This window comes from Nicotiana tabacum, chromosome 1, assembly GCF_000715075.1.
Source record: "Nicotiana tabacum cultivar K326 chromosome 1, ASM71507v2, whole genome shotgun sequence".
Taxonomy (NCBI): domain Eukaryota; kingdom Viridiplantae; phylum Streptophyta; class Magnoliopsida; order Solanales; family Solanaceae; genus Nicotiana; species Nicotiana tabacum.
The window spans coordinates 175,144,659-175,169,199 of NC_134080.1; the positions used below are offsets into that span (position 1 = coordinate 175,144,659).

Genomic DNA, 24,541 nt, shown 5'->3' on the forward strand with positions numbered 1-24,541 from the left:
GGAGTACATCAACATCTTTCGTTGAGATGATAGCCTACTTGGAGGATTCTCGACCTGTCTATCAGGACATGCGGGCATGAAATGCAGCATTCTCAGGCAAAAGAGACGTCAGTACAAATAATGTACCGAGTATGTAAGGAATGAAAATAAGTAAATAATAAACATGAGAAAAACATAGAGTAAAAAACTCGACATGGAAGTCTGAATAACTCTGTGAATCATTAATATGTATAATGCCATGCATATGTATATAAATGTCATGTCGTGCATATGTACATGTGTTAATAACATCATCAAGCCTTTGAGGGCATCCCATCATATCATCCCGGCCACTGTGGGCAAAATCATCAACGTATACCAGCTGATCAGGTGGTGGTGCGTATATAACGCCGTAACCGTTTCCCATATCCCATATACATATATTTACATATATATGCGTATATAACGCCATCTGGTTATGGGTCAATGTATATGAATGCAATTCATGAATAGTACGTCAATAAAATCATTCGGAAGGTCATAAGACCACTTTTCCTCTTGAGCAATATCATGAAGTAAACTTTTTTCAACTTACGTATTTTTCTGAGACCCATGAACAGATGATAGAATAATATGACACATGGAGAATCAAGAACATAAGCATCTCTAGCATTTCTATGAATAGAGTCATTTATGAAAGTTGTGCATTTGCACGTTTCGTTTGCATCGCATGGATCATGCCAAAATAAAGAAGGGATAACCTTAATATACCTGGAGTAAGGAAAAATCCGTGTGATATTCTTGAGAAGGATTACACCGTTCTCCCTTAAATTCAAAAAAATCCCGTTGCTATCATAATATTTTGTTGTCTACAGTTTCCTCTGCATTCTGCATTCGTTGCAACCTTTCTGGTAGGTGTCAGATGCTGATCATATTGAGAGGTACATATTATGCCTTTCAATGGCACTTCCCTTCTTCAAGCTGTGTACTATTTTCCCTTAAGTTGTCCAATGTATAGTACTCTTTAAGTAGTCATTGACTTCACATTCATTTGTCTTTAGAGGGGTGCATCGGCTATTAGGTTTCTCAACTATCTGAACAAGCAAATCGTGCTTTATGGTACTAATGCAAATGTTTATGTTGCAAGCTTTATTTTATGTTTTCTCCTGATTTTATGCATTGATGCAGTAGAAAGATTTGTTTCTTGTTATTATGGTTAGAATGCGTAAAATCCATTACTCTTATGTATACGGTGAAGGGTCGCTTCTACTTAGACCAACCAGGACCGGACAATTGGGGAAGGGTAATGTTAGGAAAATCTTAAGGTAGCAATATAATTTTATTAATTGGTGCAGGGCTAAGGTTAGCAAATACAAGGTATGTCCACTATCTTCTTGTCTATTGGACATTCTTTTTTTAATAAATAAGTCAGTAGCCAAGAACTGACCTGAGGAACCATTGGGTTGTTCTGGGTTAATTTTAATTACAGTTTCGTATAAGATAGTAAGCAAAGCATTGACCTACACTCTCCTTTGTTCTCTCTGCAGACTTGTTCCATTTGCTCTTGAAAGTCATTTCCATTTTCTTCCAAATCTTAAGTTATTCCTTGTATCTCTCCCTGTCTACCAATCTTCAAAACCCTAACCTAGACTTCTGGAAAGTCGTTTCAGAATCAAAGAAAATGAGACGCCATTTCTTTGCCCTTTCATTTCTGTTACTCTTTTTTTTTTTTGGTTTAAAAGACTACATTCTATTAATTAAAGATGAATTAAAGATGGAATGCAGGGAGCATCTGCTTAGATGCAGTTATACAAAAAGTTGGAACAACACTACTATTGCTGTTGGCAGGTAGATGATGAGCACCATGTTGAGCTACTTCTCTATTACAAAAAGGATGTTTTTTTGTTGTTATTACTATCAGAAGCTACAACAAAAGAGTTACAAAAAGCTACTGGTGATCCTGTTGTAGGATTGGTTGTAGAAATGTGCCCAAGTCTGCAGCATCCCCATTTATCTTCAAGCAGATCTTCCCATAGAAAGTTTGGTGGAGTTGGCAAAAAGGTGATATTGCTGCCCATCATTTCCATTCCAAAATATGCTAGTCTATCAACTACTGTGTTCCGCTCTCTGTAAGCGTAGACTATGGTCGTATCACTCAGTGTCTGGAGTCTGGATCAGGGATCTGCAATCATTAAGCAAATGTGAGTGTATTGTAGTGTATGTATTGTGGATGTACTAGTAAACATGGTAATTACCTCTTTGGCGTCCATGTGAATTTGTAGTGGTGTCAGGTTGTGAGCTGCTGCTAGTTGTAATCCTCGAAACAGTGCCATGAGTTCTATGTTAGTGACGTTTGTTTTGGGATAGTTTCCCGCATAGCCCATCACCCAATCCCCATTTGTATCTCTGAACACCCCCCCAAGCCCAACATTATTAGTTGATGCTTTGACTGCCCCATCGGTATCTAACATTCGCACGTAAATAAATTATTTCTTATTTTCTTCCTAGGTTTCCTCCTTTGTTAGGGTCTACAAGTGCTGCCTTGTGGTAAAACTATTGTAAACTTAAGACTCATTATTTATTTTATTGTTTGTTTAATTCTGTGATGCTTGGATAATTTGATCATGGTTTTTTTCTATTGGAAGAATATTATTGGGTCGGATCCACCCATAAGGGGTGTTAGATAGCCCATGAGCCCATTATTTATTTCTCCACATAAAATCCTAGAGATAGCCTATATAAACACCATTATGAGTGTTTAAGATGTGACTTTTTCGTTATAATAGAAATGACTAGGATTTTTATATAAAACAAGATCTATCTGTGAGGATTAGTAAGGTGTGGATAGAGGGAGTTAATCCTCTTTGTGAGGATTCTCAACGACCGGTGACACAAGTTGTGCTTATTGCAGATCCGCTTTTGCAAAGGAGAAACCATAATCTTTGAAACTGGTATTTTACGGTTAAATATATCATTAGTATCAGAGCCATAGATTTGTGTTCCTGTTGTTTACGTGATTTATATGCAATACATGCAAACTAGGGTTTAGTATGTAGTTTTGAATCATTTTTGCAATATATCATGTATGTAAATGCCTAGTTTTTGCGGGAAATCTTAGGGCTTTTATAGAGCTCATTGAGAGCTTACCGACAATATGTAGATAATATTTTTCGGCCCATTATTTTTTTAACCGCATATTTGCTAGGCATAATTCCTAGGGTTAATTTTTTTATATTTTTGAAAATATAGTCTTACATGAAGACAGTATAATAGCTGAAAGTCCAAAACTTGCATAAGACCTATTATGAAATAGAGCATTTTGATACTTTATTTTGATATTACACATTGATCTAGAATGAATAACATAGAATACGTAAAAAAAAACTAGTCTAAAACTATAGCCAAAGCTTAACATAGAAAAAGCTTCACACTTGATGCCTTGTGACCACTACAAACTGCAGAATGAAATAGCCAAATTGGACAACTTCTTATTCTCCTCATAGCATATTGAAACCATATCAAAACTGAACGTATAATTTGCTGCAAATAGTCCATTCTCAAGCTTGTTAGTTAGCGTTTGGCCATAGATTCCCAAATTTGTTTTGAAAATCTGATTTGGGTGAAGTTTGTTTTGAAGATGAAAATGTGTTTGGACATAAGTTTTCAAAACATATTTCACTTTTTTTTTTGAAAAAACATGAAACATTACTTATACCCACAAGTTCAAAAAACTATCACAAATACCCAACAGTACCTTTATCAATAACATTAATTATATTATCGCAAACCATAGTCCTTAACATAAATAAATTTGGTACAAAATTATCATTTTTATAATGAACTAAATAATAGACTATCAGATGACCGAAAAGACGAATTAGCATTGTTACAAAATAATAAAATGGTGGGCTCTTTTATAAAATACAAAAGTTTGGGGCCATTTTTAAAAAAATGTAATAGTGATATTTTGGTCCAAAATCATCTCTTAAGCTGATTTTGGGATTTGGGAATTTGCCAAAATGTAGATAAAATTTATGAACAAACATGGATTTGCCAAAAAAAAACCAAATATATTTTGGCAAAATCTATGACCAAACAGGCAAGTTTTGTACACTGTTTTATTGAATTTTTTTTTGGGAAAATTTGTAGCTTCTCTTCATCATAACCTTGTATACCACTGCATGAGTGAGCTAATTCCTTGAACAAACTTATGTGCATTTGTTGAGTTCATTGGACACTGTTCCATTGGATCACATGTAGAATAAACTAGAAAATGTTCCATTAAATATTAATGGGATAATACATAATTACCCCCTTAGAGTTGTCCTGTTTTACCATATGCACCCTTTAACTTTGCGGGGGTCCCATGACCCCCCTGATGTTGTTTAAAGTAAATAAATTCCCCTTTTTTCATAAGCATCAGTTTCACAAAAATATGTGAAACACACTCATAAGTTTTAAATGTTCTTGCCTTATGTTTTGATGATCTAACAAACTTACTGCTAAAAACCAGATAGGGAACCTGACCTACTCGGACTATACTGCAAGCTTAACGAATTCCAGCTAAAGGAGAACTGCTACAACTTTAGGAGCTAGGAATCCAAACAAGGACCTGATACCCTTGTGGTTTCCTCATCACAGTACAAGTCAATTGGTCACAACTGGAAATGAAGTGACTGACTGCACTGTTTCTGCCGCACTGCACTGTCTCCAGCGCCCACTCATTCTCTGAACAACTAAAGTTCTCACATCATTTCAAGTGATGTGATCAAGATGTACCTACAATGAGTTCATACAAAACATCACTTGAAGGTTTCAGTTTCTCATTCAAGCTTCTTGCAAAAAACAGAGAAGTCAATCCTCACAAGCTTGAAGAACAAAGTTGAACGCAACTACGGATCGGTTCCTAAAAGATAGCTTGTTGTTGTCCTAGTGGAGTTGTAACTTTGTGATTGTACTTACTATATCTCCTAAACTGCTTAGCTAGAAGCGCTTGATTAGGAATCCTCTTGTAAATCCGTAAACTCCTTGAGTTTATGTTGTGACTAGGTATTGTCATAAGCAAAAGTCTTTGTAATCGTAGAGTTACAAAGTGGCTTGTAGTGAGAGCATCACAAGTTAGTTGAGTAAATTCTTTGTAGTGGAGTCATTGCAAATTGGCTTGTAATAGGTTTTACAAGTTAGTGAAGCTTAAAGCCTACAGGTATTGGTCGCGGTTTTTTTATCCCCTTGTATGGGATTTTTCCATGTAAAAATCCTCTGCCTTATTTACATACTGCTTTATTTGCATTCTTAGTAGAATCTCGTAGAGGACCAGGTACTCTACTATTTGGTGGACTCACACAAACTAACAATTGGTATCAGAGCGGTTTTCTCCTATCAAGCTAACACCTAGGAAGGATCCTCATGGCTGCTCTACCAAATTTTGAAGAAGGTCAATCTACATACCGACCACCCAAGTTCAATGGACAATACTATGGGTGGTAGAAAACAAGAATGCACGATTTTATCATGGCTGAGGATTGTGAGTTATGGGATATCATATGCGATAGTCCTTATGTTCCAGCCAAGGTACTAGAGGAACTTCCATTTTCAATGGCAAAAATCAGCAAAGAGTACACTGAAGCAGACAAAAAAGTTGTGGAGGAGAATTTTCGTGCCAAGAAAATTCTGGTATGTGGAGTAGGACCTAAAGAGTACAATAGAATCTCCACATGCGACACTGCGAAGGAGATATGGGAAGCTTTGCAAACAGCGCATGAGGGAACTACACAAGTAAAATAGTCTAAGATTGATATGCTCACTACCGAGTATGAACTCTTCAAAATGAGGGTTGATGAATCCATTCAAGATATGCACACAAGATTCAAATCCATCATAAATGAGTTACACACACTTGGTGAAACTATTCCCAGAAGCAGGCTAGTAAGAAAAATCCTCAGTTTTCTTCCTAGTTCTTGGGAAAGCAAAGTTAATGATATCACTGAGTTAAAGGACTAACAGGAGCTGGCCATAGAAGAGCTGATCGGAAACTTGAAGACCTATGAGTTGAAGAGAAAGATAGACAGTGCTAGAAGAGAACCAAAGAAGGAAACGAACCTGGTACTTAAAGCTGATAACAATGATTCAAGTGAGGAAGACAGTGACATGGCTTACTTAAACAAAAGATTTCAAAAGATGGTCAGAAGAAATGGAGAAATGCTAAAAAGGGACAGCTCCAACAGACCAAAAACCGTGATCTTTGCTACAAGTGTGGAAAGCCTGGACATTTCATGAAAGACTGTCCTCTCTTGAAGCAAGAATTCTCCTAGAACTACCATAAGAAAATAGCTAATATGAACCCGGTTCCTTTTAAGGACTTCAAGAGAAAAAGATCTGCTGACAATATGATGAGACATGCTCTTGCAGCATGGAGGGATTCCTCTAGTGAGTTTGAAGATGAACTTGATATTGGTGATAGTTCCATGATGGCAGTTGAAGGCGAGGAGATTGGTTATGACTTAACTTTTGCTTTGATGGCTCAATTAGATGATGATGAAGACAACGACAACAAAAAGGTAACTTTCAGGGATGTTCAGAGAAATCTGAAATCCTATTCTCCCAAAAAACTCATGTTTTTAGTTAATGTATTAATCGTTGCTTTTCATAGTCTTGTGGAGGATAGGGATTCCTTGACCTTAGAATTAGGAGAATTTGAACAAACTAAAGACGATTAGTGGTTGTAGTTACTGACCATAAGAAAACCATTGAAATCCTTAGAAAAGAAAAGGATGATCTATTGGCAAAAATTATAGACCTAAGGGAAACAACTGTGAAACCATGGACTAAGTCAAAACCTGAAAATTTTGGAAAGGGAAAGGAGATAGCTAGTGAGGAACACATTAGGCTTGAAAATGAGGTGAAAGCTATAAAATCTAGGATGTGTGTGGAAATTGAGAAATACGAGCAACTCCAAACTGATCTGAAAAGAGTAAATAATGATCTTGAAAAGTCCCTAAAGTGGACCTGGTCCTCAGAAGTTACCACTGCCTTGCATACTAATGATTGTGAAAACAGGCAAAGAATAGGGTCCCAAAGGTAGAAACTCCTCACAACCCTCACGGTAAGTACGTCACTGTCTCTGATAATTGGCCTTGTACCCAATGTGGGAACACTAGGCACTTCATGGAAGATGTCCAGGCCAAGAATCAATCGATTCAAAAAAACAAAGTGTTTGCTGAAAAGGTGACTACAAAAGAGGGACCAGGTACCACTCATAAAAAACGTACATTACCTGCATGGACTAAGAGAACTCTGATTCATCCTCTTGCCTACTACAAGGGACCTAAACTTGCTTGGGTTCCTAAAACTAACTCTTAATCTCTTGTGCAGGGAACATTGAAAGGAAGTGGTCAACAATGGTTCATGGATAGTGGGTGTTCAAAATACATGATTGGGAATACTACGGACTTTCTTTCACTGAAAGCCTTGCAAGGAGGGAATGTATCCTTTGGCAATGGAAAAAAGGGGTACATTCTTGTAGTTGGAAAAGTTGGGAAGTCACTCACTCATTCTATTGAAAATGTGTATTATGTCAATGGACTTAAGTACAGTCTCTTGTGTGTCTCTAAAATCTGTGACAAAGGAAACAAAGTGAAATTCTTGTCCAAAATATGTACAGTCACTGATCTTGTGACCGATGAAATAATACTTGTGGACAAAAGATATTAAAACATCTATGTTGCTGATTTCGAGTCCTTACAGAGTGGTGATCTGAGGTGTCTGAAAGCTGTTGAAGATGATGCTGAACTATGGAACAGAAGACTGGGCCATGCAAGTTTTTCTCTTCTAAACAAACTAATTCAGAAGGACCTGATCCATAGTCTACCTATGTCACAATTCAAGATGCAAAAAGTCTGTGATGCCTGTATTAGAGGAAAACATGTGAATTCCTCTTTTAAGTCTAAACGAGATGTGAGCACCTCAAAGCCCCTAGAGCTTCTGCATATAGATCTGCGTGGAGCTATGAGAGTGCAAAATAGAGGAGGAAAAAGATACATTTTTGTGATAGTAGATGACTACTCCATATTCACAGGGACTCTGTTTCTCAGAACCAAAGATGAAACTGTTGAGGTGTTTGTGGCCTTTGTGAAGAAAATCTAGGTGAAGATGGAGTCTAGAGTTGCATGCATTAGATCAGATCATGGGACAGAATTCGACAATGTAAAATTTGATGAATTTTGCAATGAAAATGGATCACTCATAACTTCTCAGCTCCCAGAACTCCCCAGCAAAATGGAGTAGTAGAAAGGAAGAATAGAACTCTGGAAAAAATGGCAAGAACAATGTTGATTGACAGTGGAATTGCAAAGAACTTCTTGGCTAAAGCTGTCAACACTGCCTGCTACTTGGTGAACAGGTGCATGATCAGATCACTTCTGAACAAAACCCCATATGAACTGTTAAATGGAAGGAAACCCAAGCTAACTCACCTAAGAACATTTGGGTGCAAATGCTATGTTCTCAACAATGGAAAGGATCAGCTTGGTAAATTCGATGCCAAGAGTGATGAAGGAATATTTCTGGGATACTCTTCTCAAAGCAAGGCTTACAAGATATATAATAAGCAGACTCAATGTGTTGAGGAAAGTGTCCATGTTATTTTTGATGAGTCTTATCCATCATGTGAGAAGAGTGCCGAGGAAGATCAAGATGGAGAACCCTCACTAGTCCCTGGTGAAGTCATTAACAAGACAAACGGAAAGGCAGAAATGATGAGTCAACTAAAGGAGCTAAATGAAGACAATGCTGCCTCATCTTCAATAGAACCAAGCACCTCAATTACAACCACTGAAGATGAAGAAAGGGTGGTTGATGCAGTTCAGGGAACTCCACTAGCACCTGAAAGAATGACAGAAGAAAATCAGCCAAACATACCCTCTTCCTATCAGAATGAACCTCATGCGTCTAACTAGAGACACCAAAGTTCTCATCCAATAGACAACATTATTACTCCTCTATATTCCGGAGTAGAAACTAGGTCAAGAGCAAGAAATTCACTTGCTTTCTCAGCCTTTCTCTCCCAGATAGATCCCAAAAACATCAAGGAAGCCTTGAAAGATGCAGATTGGGTTACAGCCACACAAGATGAGCTATATCTGTTTGAGAGAAATAATGTGTGGCACCTGGTACCTAGACCCCCAGATCGAACCATAATAGGAACCAGGTGGGTATTCAGAAACAAGCTCGATGAACATGGGATTACCACAAGGAACAAGGCCAGGCTAGTGGTCCAAGGCTACAATCAGGAGGAAGGGATTGACTATGATGAAACGTTTTCTCCAATGGCTCGCATGGAAGCTATTCGAATTCTAATCGCTTTTGCATCTCATATAGAATTCACCTTGTTCCAAATGGATGTCAAGAGTGCATTTTTGAATGGATTCCTTAAGGAAGAAGTCTATGTGAAGTAACCCCCAGGGTTTAAATGTCATGAGCACCCTGAATATATGTTTAAACTGGACAAAGCTCTATACGGGCTAAAACAGGCTCCTTGAGCTTGGTATGAAAGGTCGTCAAAGTTCCTTCTGGAAAATGGCTTTAAAAGAGGGAAAATTGACAACACTCTTTTCTTAAAAAAATGAGGAAAGAACCTGCTCATTGTTCAGGTCTATGTTGATGATATTATTTTTGGAGCAACAGCTGATTCTTCGTGTGAAGAATTTGCAAGACTCATGGGAAGTGAATTTGAATTAAGCATGATGGGGGAACTGAACTTCTTCTTGGGTCTTCAAGTAAAACAGTCCCCAAAGGGTATATCCATTTGTCAGCAAAAATACATCAGGGAGCTCTTGAAGAGGTTTGACATGGAAGCATCAATGGTGATAGACACTCCCATTGCTACTGCCACTCGACTTGACATGGATGAAACAGGATCCCATGTGAATCAAACCATGTATAGAGGCATTATTGAGTCTCTCCTCTATCTCATAGCCAGCAGTCCTGATATTGTTTTCAGTATGGGGCTGTGTGCAAGGTTTCAATCAAATCCCAAGGAATCTCACTTGAAGGCTGCCAAAAGAATACTGAGATATCTCAAAGGAACACATGACCTAGTGTTGTATTACCGTCAGGTGACAGTTTTAATTTGATTGGGTATGCTGATGCAGATTATGCAGGTTATCTTGTGGACAGGAAAAAAACTTCTAGAATGGCTCACTTCTTAGGTTCATGCCTTATCTCTTGGGTCACAAGGAAGCAAAATTCGGTGGCTCTTTCAATAGCTGAAGCTGAATATGTAGCCGCAACATCCTGATGTGCTCAGCTTTTATGGTTCAAGCAGCAACTAGAGGACTTTGGGGTACTCACTGAGAGTGTGCCCCTTCTATGTGACAACACCAGTGCACTCAACATGGCTAAGAATCCAGTTCAACACAAAAGGACAAAGCATATTTATGTGAGGCATCATTTTCTGAGGGACAATGTGGAGAAAGGGCTGATATGTATGAAGTTCTACAGGACAGAAGATCAAATTGTAGACATCTTCACCAAGGCACTAAGTAGGGAATAGTTTGAAAGAAACATAGTGAAGTTGGGGCTTTTAAAGCCCAATTAAGAACCTGATTCCTCTTTATCTAGCTTTCACCTTCAAGAAATAACTGGTTAAAAGTGTTTTTTGGCCATGTCTAACTCACTTCAATACCGTTGCAGGTAAACACGCATGATGAGTATAGAAGCTGTAGATGCAGTGCTTGAATGATAAAAGAGGATTGACTCCTTCAAATAAAAAGGTCAAGAACCTGGTTATTGTACCAAAGGTTAGTAGTTCTGTGCATCCTTTAATACACATCTTAAAAAGGGTACAAAACACAACTGCCATGTCATCAACTTTTCAAATCCTGCTATCATGTCTCTTCATTTCAAATCGTGCCATCTCCCTCTGAAACATTGCAATTCTCCATGCCTAACCACCATTTAAGAACCGTTGCCTATTCCTCTCTCTTCATAATTATCCTCTCCTTTTAAAAACCCTATTTTCTGCTCTTCTAACCATAAGTCTTCCATTAGAATTTCCCAAAAACATCGTCTTTTCTTTTTTAATGGCTAAGACAACTTCTAATCTCCCTGCCTCAGTTGTAACTACTACTAATCAATCTCTGGAGCCTTCCGCTCCCACTGAGCCTTCCTTATCTACTGTTACTCCTGCTGCTATAGTCACACCTCACCCAGTCTCCTAGTCTCTTCCTAATTTAGAAACCCTTGACACTGCTGCTCCGTTCTCCCCATCGTCTGAGGCTCCCCCCCATCAAAAACCAAGTGGAGAACAAGGTCAAAATCCTGAGGTCACAACGAGTTCTGCCATCGTTACTACCAATTCCATGGTAGTGGTAGCACCATGTGATGAAGAGACAAATGTTGTAACCATGTTTGTGGTGTCTACTAATGGTGTACTGCATGAGGTCACCTCTCAGAAAAATAAGGCACAAGGTGTGGGGGAAGAAGGGGCCGTTGTAACTGTTGAAGGAGATGCACTAGCAGATACTACTGGGGCATCACATGAGGAACCTGATCCCTCTCCGGAGGACCCAGGTCAGGGCTCTCATTCTTAGGACAATGTTGTTCCTGCATTCGATGTTGTGCCCTTGGAAAATCAAGCACCTGAAATGAGATCTAGTGATGAAGAGGACCTAGATAACGTGGCTCTTGATGCGTTCATAGTTAAGCGGAGGGTTGTGTCCACTCCTGAGTCTGAAACCAAATGACCTACTACCAGGCTTCAAGCTAAGGTGGCCTACGATTCTGCCCTTCAAAAGAGCAAGAAAAGTAGTAAGAAGAAAAGGAGGAAGTTGGTGAAATATGGTGTACCTGTAAGTGATGAGGTGATCCCTGTAGTTGGGGTGAAAGAGGAAACCCTAGATGAACCTGGTTCACTTGTTAGACGGTCTTCAAAAAAGACGAAGCCTACTTTAGTAGAGAAGGGGTCAATATCTAGGTCCAAGATGAATGAGGTGGTAAGTGAGTTTTCGATGTCTGATGAGGATGTGCTAATCAAATCCAAAGGAAAAGGAAAAATCAGTGGAGAGAAGTCCAAAAAATGCAAGTCTGAAACTTTTGAAAAAACTAGTTCTACGAAGAAAATGAGAAGTGAAGTCAGCCATGTCTCTGAATGCTTGGAGAGATCCTAAAAGTTCCTACAGCTGGTGTGTCCAGTGTAAAAGATGTGTGTCAGTTTAACTTCAGAAATGATATTGTAAAAACCAATGCAAACCAGAAAGGGGACCACATCCATAAAAAAGCGCTACTCCCTGTCTATCAGCTGTTGTTTGAATTGGTTAACAAAGTTCTATTGCCTCGAGCTGAGAGGAGGTTAGTGACTTCTAAGTTTGACCTATTCTTAATGGAGCAACTGGACAATTTTACTCCTGTGAGTCTGCCTGCTATTTTGATTGAGCACATGAAAAAGGTTTCCACTTTCAAAGATGGTAATCATGGCATTCCCTATGGGTTCTTTCTTACACAAGTGTTCAGATTTTTTGAAGTCCCACTAGGGATAGGCAAGGTGGGAACTAGGAAGTAGACTTTATATCAGACAACATTGGAAGAGTGCGAGGGTGTGGAAAAGAATGGGGGGGGGTATCAACCGTCTCACAACTTATTAATGCTCAGAACAGTGCAACTGAGGAAATTAGTCGGTTGAAGGCCAGGAATGCTATCTTGGAAGGTCAGCAAGCCCAAGGGGTTCCGGTGTCACATGATGAAGTGGCTCATTTGACAAAGGAGAATGTTGATCTCAGGGCGCAAGTAGAGAACCTGAAGGCAGAACTGCTCAATGAGAAAAAGTCAGGAAATGCCCGAATAGACCTCGTTCTCCAAACATTTGCTGCAACTTCCAAGCCCTTTACTCCTAGTGCCCCCTAAGTACCCCTTCAGTGACCAGTTTCTAGAAATATTTATTAATTTTTCTTTGATGTTTTGGCGGATGTTTTTGTTTTCTTTTTTATTTGGTTGGGATGAAACATTAATGCTCACGTTTTAACAAGTCCAATGTTGCCTTTCGCTTTTTCAAAGCAAAGGCATATTAAAGTTTTATTAATATCAATCCTTGTTTTATTATGTCAGTACATTCCTTCTATGTTTCTATTCTCTATCATGATTGTGTGCACATATGTGGCATGAGTTAGCTTAGATGGACTTCTTTGTGCTGTTATTTTGTCTTTTTAATGATGCCAAAAGGGGGAAAAATAACACGGGGCCTGTGTTTCAGGGGGAACCTGTGTTATCCTGATAGAGTCAGGGGAAACATGTGTTATCCTGTTACATAATCTGGTTCTTACTGTTCTAAATCCACTCTATAATTGTTAAGTTTGTCATCATCAAAAAGGGGAAATTGATAAGTTTTAAATGTTCTTGCCTTATGTTTTGATGATCTAACAAACCTACTGTTAAGAACCAGATAGGGAAGTTGACCTACTCGGACTATACTGCAAGCTTAACGAATTCCAGCAAAATAAGAACTGTTACAGCTTCAGGAGCTAGGAATCCAAACAAGGACATGATACCCTTGTGGTTCCCTCATCACAGTACAAGTTAGTTGGTTACATCTGGAAATGAAGTGACTGACTGCACTGTTTCTGCCGCACTGCACTGTCTCCAGCGCCCACTCATTCTCTGACCAACTAAAGTGCTCACATCATTTCAAGTGATGTGATCAAGATGTACCTACAATGAGTTTATACAAAACATCACTTGAAGGTTTCAGTTTCTCATTCAAGCTTCTTTCAAAAAATAGAGAAAACAATCCTCACAAGCTTGAAGAACAAAGCTAAACGCAACTACGAACCAGTTCCTAAAAGATAGCTTGTTGTTGTCCTAGTGGAGTTGTAACTTTGTGATTGTACTTACTGTATCTCCTAAACTGCTTAGCTAGAAGCGTTTGATTAGGAATCCTCTTGCAAATCCGTAAACTCCTTGTGTTTATGTTGTGACTAGGTATAGTCATAAGCAAAAATCTTTGTAATCGTAGAGTTATAAAGTGGCTTGTGGTGAGAGCATCACAAGTTAGTAAAAGCCTTTGTAACAAGGAAGTCACAAAGTGCCTTGTGGTAAGAGTACCACAAGTTAGTTGAGTAAATTCTTTGTAGTGGAGTCATTGCAAATTGGCTTGTAATAGGTTTTACAAGTTAGTGAGGCTTAAATCCTACTGGTATAGGTCGCGGTTTTTTGATCCCCTTGTATGGGATTTTTCCATGTAAAACTCCTCTCCCTTATTTACGTACTGTTTTATTTGCATTCTCAGTAGAATCTCGTAGAGGACCAAGTACTCTACTATTTGGTGGACTTACACAAACTAACAATTAGTATTAGAGCGGTTTTCTCCTATCAGGCTAACACCTAGGAAGGATCCTCATGGCTGCTCTACCAAATTTTGAAGAAGGTCAATCTATATACCGACCACCCAAGTTCAATGGACAATACTATAGGTAGTGGAAAACAAGAATGCACGATTTTATCATGGCTGAGGATTGTGAGTTATGTGATATCATATGCGATAGTCCTTATGTTCCAACCAAGGTACTAGAGGAATTTCCATTTTCAATGGCAAAAACCAGCAACGAGTACACTGAAGCAGACAAGAAAGTTGTGGAGGAGAATTTTCGTGCCAAGAAAATTCTGGTATGTGGAATAGGACGTGAAGAGTACAATAGAATCTCTACCTGCGACACTGCGAAGGAGATACGAGAACTTTGCAAACAGCGCATGAGGTAACTACACAAGTAAAATAGTCTAAGATTGATATGCTCACTACCGAGTATGAACTCTTCAAAATGAGGGATGATGAATCCATTCAAGATATACACACAAGATTCACTTCCATCATAAATGAGTTACACTAACTTGGTGAAACTATCCCCAGAAACAGGCTAGTAAGAAAAATCCTCAGTTTTCTTCCTAGTTCTTGGGAAAGCAAAGTTAATGATATCACTAAGTCAAAGGACTTACAGGAGCTGACCATAGAAGAGTTGATCGGAAACTTGAAGACTTATGAGTTGAAGAGAAAGATAGACAGTGCAAGAAGAGAACCAAATAAGGAAAAGAACCTGGTACTTAAAGCTGATAACAATGATTCAAGTGAGGAATACAGCGACATGGCTTACTTAAACAAAAGATTTCAGAAGATGGTTAGAAGAAATGGAGAAATGCTAAAAAGGGACAGCTCAAACAGAGTAAAAATCGCGATCTTTGCTACAAGTGTGGAAAGCCTGGACATTTCATGAAAGACTGTCCTCTCTTAAAGGAAGAATTCTCCCAGAACTACCATAAGAAAACAGCTAAGACGAACCCGGTTCCTTTCAAGGACTTCAAGAGAAAAAGATCTGCTGACAATATGATCAGACATGCTCTTGCAACATGGAGGGATTCCTCTACTGAGTTTGAAGATGAACCTGATATTGGTGATAGTTCCATGATGGCAGTTGAAGGCGAGGAGATTGGTTATGACTTAACTTTTGCTTTGATGGCTCAATTAGATGATGATGAAGACAACGACAACAAAAAGGTAACTTTCAGGGATGTTCAGAGAAATCTGAAATCCTATTCTCCCAAAAAACTCATGTTTTTAGTTAAAGTATTTATTACTGTTTTTCATAGTCTTGTGGAGGATAGGGATTCCTTGACCTTAGAATTAGGAGAATTTGAACAAACTAAAGACGACTTAGTGGTTGTAGTTACTGACCATAATAAAACCATTGAAATCCTTAGAAAAGAAAAGGATGATCTATTGGCAAAAATTATAGACCTAAGGGAAACAATAGTGAAACCATGGACTAAGTCAAAACCTGAAAATTTTGGAAAGGGAAATGAGATAGCTAGTGAGGAACACATTAGGCTTGAAAATGAGGTGAAAGCTATAAGATCTAGGATGTGTGCGGAAATTAAGAAAAATGAGCAACTCCAAACTGATCTGGAAAGAGTAAATAATGATCTTGAAAAGTCCCTAAAGTGGACCTGGTCCTCAGAAGTTACCATTGCCTTGCATACTAATGATTGTGAAAACAGGAAGGGAATAGGGTCCCAAAGGTAGAAAACTCCTCACAACCCTCATAGCAAGTACGTCACTGTCTCTGATGACTGGCCTTGTACCCAATGTGGGAACACTAGGCACTTTAAGGAAGATGTCCAGGCCAAGAATCAATCGATTCAGAAAAACAAAGTATTTGCTGAAAAGGTGACTACAAAAGAGGGACCAAGTACCACTCACAAGAAACATACATTACCTACATGGACTAAGAGAACTCTGATTCATCCTCTTGCCTACTACAAGGGACCTAAACATGCTTGGGTTCCTAAAACTAACTCTTAATCCTTTGTGCAGGGAACAATGAAAGGAAGTGGTCAACAATGGTTCATGGATAGTGGGTTTTCAAAGCACATGACTGGGAACACTACGGACTTTCTTGCACTGAAAGCCCTGCAAGGAGGGAGTATCCTTTGGCAATGGAAAAAAGGGGTACATTGTTGGAGTTGGAAAAGTTGGAAAGTCACTCACTCATTCTATTGAAAATGTGTACTATGTCAATGGACTTAAGTACAGTCTCTTGTGTGTCTCTCAAATCTGTGACAAAGGAAACAAGGTGGAATTCTTGTCCAAAATATGTACAGTCACTGATCTTGTGACCGGTGAAATAATACTTGTGGCCAAAAGATACAAGAACATCTATGTTGCTGATTTTGAGTACTTACAGAGTGGTGATCTGAGGTGTTTGAAAGTTGTTGATGATGATGCTAAACTATGGAACAGAAGACTGGGCCATGCAAGTTTTTCTCTTCTAAACAAACTAATTCAGAATGACCTGGTTCATGGTCTGCCTATGTCACAATTCAAGATGCAAAAATCTGTGATGCTTGTACTAGAGGAAAACATGTGAAGTCCTATTTTAAGTCTAAAAGAGATGTGAGAACCTCAAAGCCCCAAGAGCTTCTGCATATGGATCTGCATGGACCTATGAGAGTGCAAAGTTGAAGAGGAAAAAGATACATTTTTGTGATAGTAGATGACTACTCCAGATTCACATGGACTCTGTTTCTCAGAACCAAAGATGAAACTATTGAGGTGTTTGCGGCCTTTGTGAAGAAAATCTAGGTGAAGATGGAGTCTAGAGTTGCATGCATTAGATCAGATCATGGGACAGAATTCGACAATGTCAAATTTGATGAATTCTACAATGAAAATGGCATCACTCATAACTTTTCAGCTCCTAAAACTCCCCAGCAAAATGGAGTAGTAGAAAGGAAGAACAGAACTCTGGAAGAAATGGCAAGAACAATGCTGATCGATAGTGGAATTGCAAAGAACTTCTGGGCTAAAGCTGTCAACACTGCCTGCTACTTGGTGAACAGTGCATGATTAGATATTTCTGAACAAAACCCCATATGAATTGTTAAATGGAAGGAAACCAAAGCTGACCCACCTAAGAACATTTGGGTGCAAATGCTATGTTCTTAACAATAGAAAGGATCTCAAAGTAAGATTTACAAGATATATAATAAGAGGACTCAATGTGTTGAGGAAAGTGTCCATGTTATTTTTGATGAGTCTTATCCATCATGTGAGAAGAGTGCTGAGGAAGATCAAGATGGAGAACCCTCACTAGTCCTTGGTGAAGTCATTAACATGACAAACAAAAAGGCAGATATGATTAGTCAAGTAAAGGAGCTAAATGAAGACAATGCTGCATCATGTTCAATAGAACCAAACACCTCAATTACAACTACTGAAGCTGAAGAAAGGGTGGTTGATGCAGTTCAGGGAACTCCACTAGCACCTGAAAGAAGGACAAAAGAAAATCAGTCAAACATACCCTCTTCCTATCAGAATGAACCTCAAGCGTCTAACTGGAGACACCCAAGCTCTCATCCAATAGACAACATTATTACTCCTCTAGATTCCGGAGTAGAAACTAGGTCAAGGGCCAGAAATTCACTTGCTTTCTCAGTCTTTCTCTCCTAGATAGAACCCAAAAATATCAAGGAAGCCTTGAAAGATGTAGATTGGATTACAACCATGCAAGACGAGCTACATCAGTTTGAGAGAAATAATGTGTGGCACCTGGTACCTAGACCCCCAGATCGAACAATTATAGGAACCAGGTGGGTATTCAGAAACAAGCTCGATGAACATGGGATTACCACAAGGAACAAGGCCAGACTAGTGGTCCAAGGCTACAATCAGGAGGAAGGGATTGACTATGATGAAACGTTTGCTCCAGTAGCTCGCATGGAAGCTATTAGAATTCTATTAGATTTTGCATCTCATATAGAATTCACCTTATTCCAAATGGATGTCAAGAGTAAATATTTGAATGGACTCCTTAAGGAAGAAGTCTATGTGAAGTAACTCCCAGGGTTTATATGTTATGAGTACCCTGAATATGTGTTTAAACTGGACAAAGCTCTGTACGGGCTAAAGTAGGCTCCTTGAGCTTGGTACGAAAGGTTGTCAAAGTTCCTTTTGGAAAATGGCTTTAAAAGAGGGAAAATTGACAACACTCTTTTCTTAAAGAAACGAGGAAGGAACCTGCTCACTGTTCAGGTCTATGTTGATGATATTATTTTTGGGGCAACAACTGATTCTCTGTGTGAAGAATTTGCAAGACTCATGGGAAGTGAATTTGAAATGAGCATGATAGGGGAACTAAACTTCTTCTTGGGTCTTCAACTAAAATAGTCCCGAAAGGGTATATCCATTTGTCAACAAAAATACATCAGGGAGCTCTTGAAGAGGTTTGACATGGAAGCATCAAAGGTGATAGACACTCCCATTGCTACTGCCACTCGACTAGACATGGATGAAACTGGATCTCATGTGATTCAAACCATGTATAGAGGCATTATTGGGTCTCTCTTCTATCTCACTGCTAGCAGACCTGATATTGTTTTCAAACCATGACCTGGTAATGTATTATCCGTCAGGTGACAGTTTTAATCCGATTGGGCATGCTGAAACAAATTATGCAGGTTATATTGTGGACAGGAAAAGCACTTCTGTAATGGCTCACTTCTTAAGTTCATGCCTTATCTCTTGGGGCACAAGGAAGCAAAATTCGGTGGCTCTTTTAATAGCTGAAGCTGAATATGTAGCCACAACATCCTTATGTGCTCAGCTTTTATGGTTCAAGCAGCAACTGGAGAACTTTGGGGTACTCACTGAGAGTGTGCCCCTTCTATGTGACAACACCAGTGCACTCAACATGGCTAAGAATCTAGTTCAACACAAAAGGACAAAGCATATTGATGTGTGGCATCATTTTCTGAGGGATAATGTGGAGAAAGGGCTGATATGTATGAAGTTCTGCAGCACAAAAGATCAAATTGCGAACATATTCACCAAGGCGCTAAGTAGGGAACAATTTGAAAGAAACAGAGTGAAGTTGGGGCTTTTAAAGTCCAATTGAGAACATGATTCCTCTTTATCTAGCTTTCACCTTCAAGAAATAACTGGCTAAAAGTGTTTTCTCGCCATGTCTAACTCACTTCAATACCATTGCAGGTAAACACACATGATGAGTATAGAAGTTGTAGATGCAGTGCTTGCATGATAAAAGAGGATTGACTATTTCAAATAAAAAGGTCAAGAACCTGGTTCTTGTACCAAAGGTTAGTAGTTTTGTGCATCCTTTAATACACGTCTTAAAAAGGGTATAAAACACAACTGCCATGTCATCAACTTTTCTGATCCTGCTGTCACGTCTCTTCATTTCAAATCGTTCCATCTCCCTCTAAAACATTGCAATTCTCTATGCCTAACCGCCGTTTCAGAACCGGTGCCTATTCCTCTTTCTTCATAATTATCCTCTCCTTTTAAAAACCCTATTTTCTGGTCTCCTAACCATAAGTCTTCCATTAGAATTTCCCAAAAACATCGTCTTTTCTTTTTTAATGGCTGAGACAACTTCTGATCTCCCTGCCTCAGTTGTAACTACTACTAATCAATCTCTGGAGCCTTCCGCTCCCACTGAACCTTCCTTATCTACTATTACTCCTGCTGCTACAGTTACACCTCACCCAATTTCCTAGTGTCTTGCTAATTCAGAATCCCTTGACACTGTTGCTTCGTTCTCCCCATCGTCTGAGGCTCCCCCAATCAAAAACCATGTGGAGAACAAGGTCAAAACCCTGAGGTTACAATGAGTTCTGCCATCATTACTACCAATTCCATGGTAGTGGTAGCACCATGCGAGGAAGAGACAAATGTTGTAACCGTGTTTGTAGTGTCTGCTAATGGTGTACTGCATGAGATCACCTCTCAGATAAAAGAGGCATAAGGTGTGGGGGAAGAAGGGCCGTTGTAACTTTTGAAAGGGATGCACTCACAGATACTACTGGGGCATCACATGAGGAACCTGATCCCTCTCCGGAGGACACAGGTCAGGGCTCTCATTCCCATGACAATGTTGTTCCTACAATCGATGTTATGCCCTTGGAAATTCAAGCACCTGAAATAAGATCAAGTGATGAAGAAGACCTAGACAATGTGGCTCTTGATGCATTCATAAGCAAGCGGAGGGTTATGTCCACTCCTGAGTCTGAAACCAAATGACCTACTACCGGGCTTCAAGTTAAGGTGGCCTACAATTCTGCTCTTCAAAAGAGCAAGAAGAGTAGTAAGAAGAAAAGGAGAAAGTTGGTGAAAGACGATGTACCTGTAAGTGATGAGGCGATCCCTGTAGTCGAGGTCGAAGAGGAAACCCTAGATGAACCTGGTTTACTTGTTAGACGGTCTTCAAAAAAGACGAAGCCTGCTTTAGTAGAGAAGGGGTCAATATCTAGGTCCAAGATGAAGAAGTTAGTAAGTGAGTTTTTGATGTCTTATAAGGATGTGCTAATCAAATCCAAAGGAAAAGGAAAAATCAGTGGAGAGAAGTCCGACAAACGCAAGTTTGAAACTTTTGAAAACACTGGTTATGTGAAGAGAATGAGAAGCGAAGTCAGCCTTGTCTCTGAACGCTTGAGGCATCAAAATGTTCTGTTGGGTCGTACATTTGACCCAACAATCTCTGAAATGGCTGGAATGCGCCAAATTCTGGAAATGGTTGAGTTTCAATGTTGGGCGCATCTATTTCAAACTGATGCACCTAAGGTATACGAGGATAAGGTACAAAGCTTCTTTGCTAGCTTCTTTCCAGTTGAGACTGACCACATTTGTGCCTTGGTCAATGGGGTGGACATTATGTTCGATGTAAAGTTGCTTGGAGAGATCCTAAAAGTTCCTATAGCTGGTGTGTCCAGTGTAAAAGATGTGTGTCAGTTTAATTTCAGAAATGCTGTTATAAAAACCAATGCAAACCAGAAAGGGGACCAGATCCATAAGAAAGTGCTACTCCCTGTCTATCAGCTGCTGTTCGAATTGGTTAACAAAGTTCTATTGCCTCGAGCTGAGAGGAGGTCAGTGACTTCTAAGTCTGACCTATTCTTGATGGAGCAACTGGACAGTTTTACTCCTGTGAGTCTTCCTGCTATTATGATTGAGCACATGCAAAAGGTTGCCACTTTCAAAAATGGTAATCATGGTCTTCCCTATGGGTTCCTGGTTACACAAATGTTCAGATTCTTTGAAGTCCCACTGGGGATAGGCAAGGTGGGAACTAGGAAGCAGACTTTATCGCAGACAACTTTGGAAGAGTGCGAGTGCATGGAAAAGAATGGGGGGTATCAACCGCCTCACAGCTTATTAATGCTCAGAACAGTGCAACTAAGGAAATTAGTCGGTTGAAGTCCAGGAATGCTATCTTGGAAAGTCAACAAGCCCAAGGGGTTCCGGTGTCAAATGATGAAGTGGCTCATTTGACAAAGGAGAATGTTGATCTCAGGGCGCAAGTAGAGAACCTGAAGGCAGAACTGCTCAATGAGCAAAAGTCAGGAAATGCCCGAATAGACCTCATTCTGCAAACACTTGCTGCAGCTTCCAAGCCCTTTACTCCTAGTGCCCCTTAAGTACCCCTTCAGTGACCAGTTTCTAGAAATGTTTGTTATTTTTTCTTTGATGTTTTGGCGGATGTTTTTGTTTTCTTTTTTATGTGGTTGGGATGAAACACTACTCCTCACGTTTTAATAAGTCCAATGTTGCCTTTCGCTTTTTCAAAGCAAAGACATATTAAAGTTATATTAATATCAATCCTTATTTTATTATGCCAGTACTTTCCTTCTGTGTTTCTATTCTCTATCATGATTGTGTGCACATATGTGGCTTGAGTTAGCTTATCTGGACTTCTTTGTACTGTTATTCTTTCTTTTTTAATGATGCCAAAAGGGGGAAAAATAACACGGGGCCTGTGTTTCAGGGGGAACCTGTGTTATCCTGATAGAGTCAGGGAAAACTTGTGTTATCGTGTTACATAATCCGGTTCTTACTGTTCTAAATCCACTCTATAATTGTTAAGTATGTCATCATCAAAAAGGGGAAATTGATAAGTTTTAAATGTTCTTGCCTTATGTTTTGATGATCTAACAAACTTACTGTTAAGAACCAGATAGGGAACCTGACCTACTCGGACTATACTGCAAGCTTAACTAATTCCATCTAAATGGAAACTGCTACAGCTTCAGGAGCTAGGAATCCAAACAAGGACCTGATACCCTTGTGGTTTCCTCATCACAGTACAAGTCAATTGGTCACATCTGGAAATGAAGTGACTGACTGCACTATTTTTGCCGCACTGCACTGTCTCCAGCGCCCACTCATTCTCTGACCAACTAAAGTGCTCACATCATTTCAAGTGATGTGATCAAGATGTACCTACAATGAGTTTATACAAAACATCACTTGAAGGTTTCAGTTTCTCATTCAAGCTTCTTGCAAAAAACAGAGAAGTCAATCCTCACAAGCTTGAAGAACAAAGTTGAACGCAACTACGGACCAGTTCCTAAAAGATAGCTTGTTGTTGTCCTAGTTGAGTTGTAACTTTGTGATTGTACTTATTGTATCTCCTAAACTGCTTAGCTAGAAGCGTTTGATTAGGAATCCTCTTGTAAATCCATAAACTCCTTGAGTTTATGTTGTGACTAGGTATGTCATAAGCAAAAATCTTTGTAATCGTAGAGTTACAAAGTAGCTTGTGGTGAGAGAATCACAAGTTAGTAAAAGCCTTTGTAACTAGGAAGTCACAAAATGGCTTGTGGTAAGAGTACCACAAGTTAGTTGAGTAAATTCTTTGTAATGGAGTCATTGCAAAGTGGCTTGTAATAGGTTTTTACAAGTTAGTGAAGCTTAAAGCCTACAAGTATAGGTCGTGGTTTTTTGATCCCCTTGTGTGAGATGTTTCCACATAAAAATCATCTGTCTTATTTACGTACTGCTTTATTCGCATTCTCAGCAGAATCTCGTAGAGAACCAGATACTCTACTGTTTGGTGGACTCACACAAACTAACACACACGCACCAATCACATGAGGCCATATCATTTTCTTTTTATTCATTATTTATTTCATTTATCTTTTGTTTTTCTTTTCTTTCTTTTTGTTTCTCTTTTCCTTATTCTTTTTTCTTTCTTTCTTCTTCTCCGTTAACATTGCCACCACTTTAGCCTCCAATATCACTGCCATAACAATCATATCCACCACTAAAATCATCAAACCACCACTAAATTGAAATCAAAAACTAAATCACCACCAAATCATAACCCTAAAATTCTAAATTCACCACCTAATTAAAATCTGAAAATTAAAGTTAGCATCTAACCAATATCTGAAAATTAAAATCATGATTAAACTAAAATCTAGAAAACTAAATCATCACCAAATCAAAATTCTATTGCTACGATTCTGGATCATTCTTCCACAACAATATTAGGGATAAAAATAAGAAATAGACACAAAGAAAGAACTGGTAAGAAGAAAGAACAAAATAAAATTAATTTCATTTTTAGTTTATCGAAGCACCTGTTTTTTTTGTGGGCTGAATCCTTCGACGGTAATTGATACCATTGCTGGTTGTTCGGACTTTTGGTTATTCAAATCTTATTCTACCAAAGAAGAAAATTTTTCAATGTCAGTTTGAGGGAGAAAAAGGTGCTAGTTAATGTCTCTTCAAGAAAATAAATTCCAATCAAAGAATTATTTTCAGCTATCAAGAACTATATTTTTTTCTTTTCCATCCAGATGGAGAAATAAGGAGATGAAAACAACAAAGAGATGAGTGTTAATGGTGAAATTGCAGAAGAGAGACAAGGAAGATGAGAGAAGAAAGAGAGAAAAAAAAAAGAAGAAAAGGACGGAAGAGAAAATAGAAAGAATTTTTTTAAAAAAAAGACTGCCTTGAGAATTTCACGCGCTAAATTAACATGCAAATCACAACATATGCCATATCAGCTCAAAAGGTGGTATTAATTCCAATTTTTTAAAAAATACAAGGGGGTTATAGGATCCCCGCGAAATTAAAGGGTCCATCCGGTAAAACGGGGCAACCCCAATGGGATAATTATGTATTATCCCAAATATAATTCTGTAAAGCTGGTAGTGGTGATATTGAATTTTAAAGTTTTAGGGTTTAGTTATTACGAATTTAACCCCAAACATTCAATAATTCATG

General features: G+C 38.8%; 1 long non-coding RNA gene across 1 annotated transcript; it reads right to left on the bottom strand.

Annotated features, from left to right (window-relative positions):
• Positions 1-1,760: 1,760 nt before the first annotated feature.
• LOC107805855 (uncharacterized) lies at positions 1,761-24,239 on the bottom strand. Its single transcript, XR_001652537.2, has 3 exons — positions 23,893-24,239; positions 2,235-3,519; positions 1,761-2,161 (listed from the first exon to the last, which is right to left on the bottom strand). It is a non-coding gene; the product is annotated as an uncharacterized LOC107805855 (long non-coding RNA).
• Between the last annotated feature and the right edge of the window lie 302 nt (positions 24,240-24,541).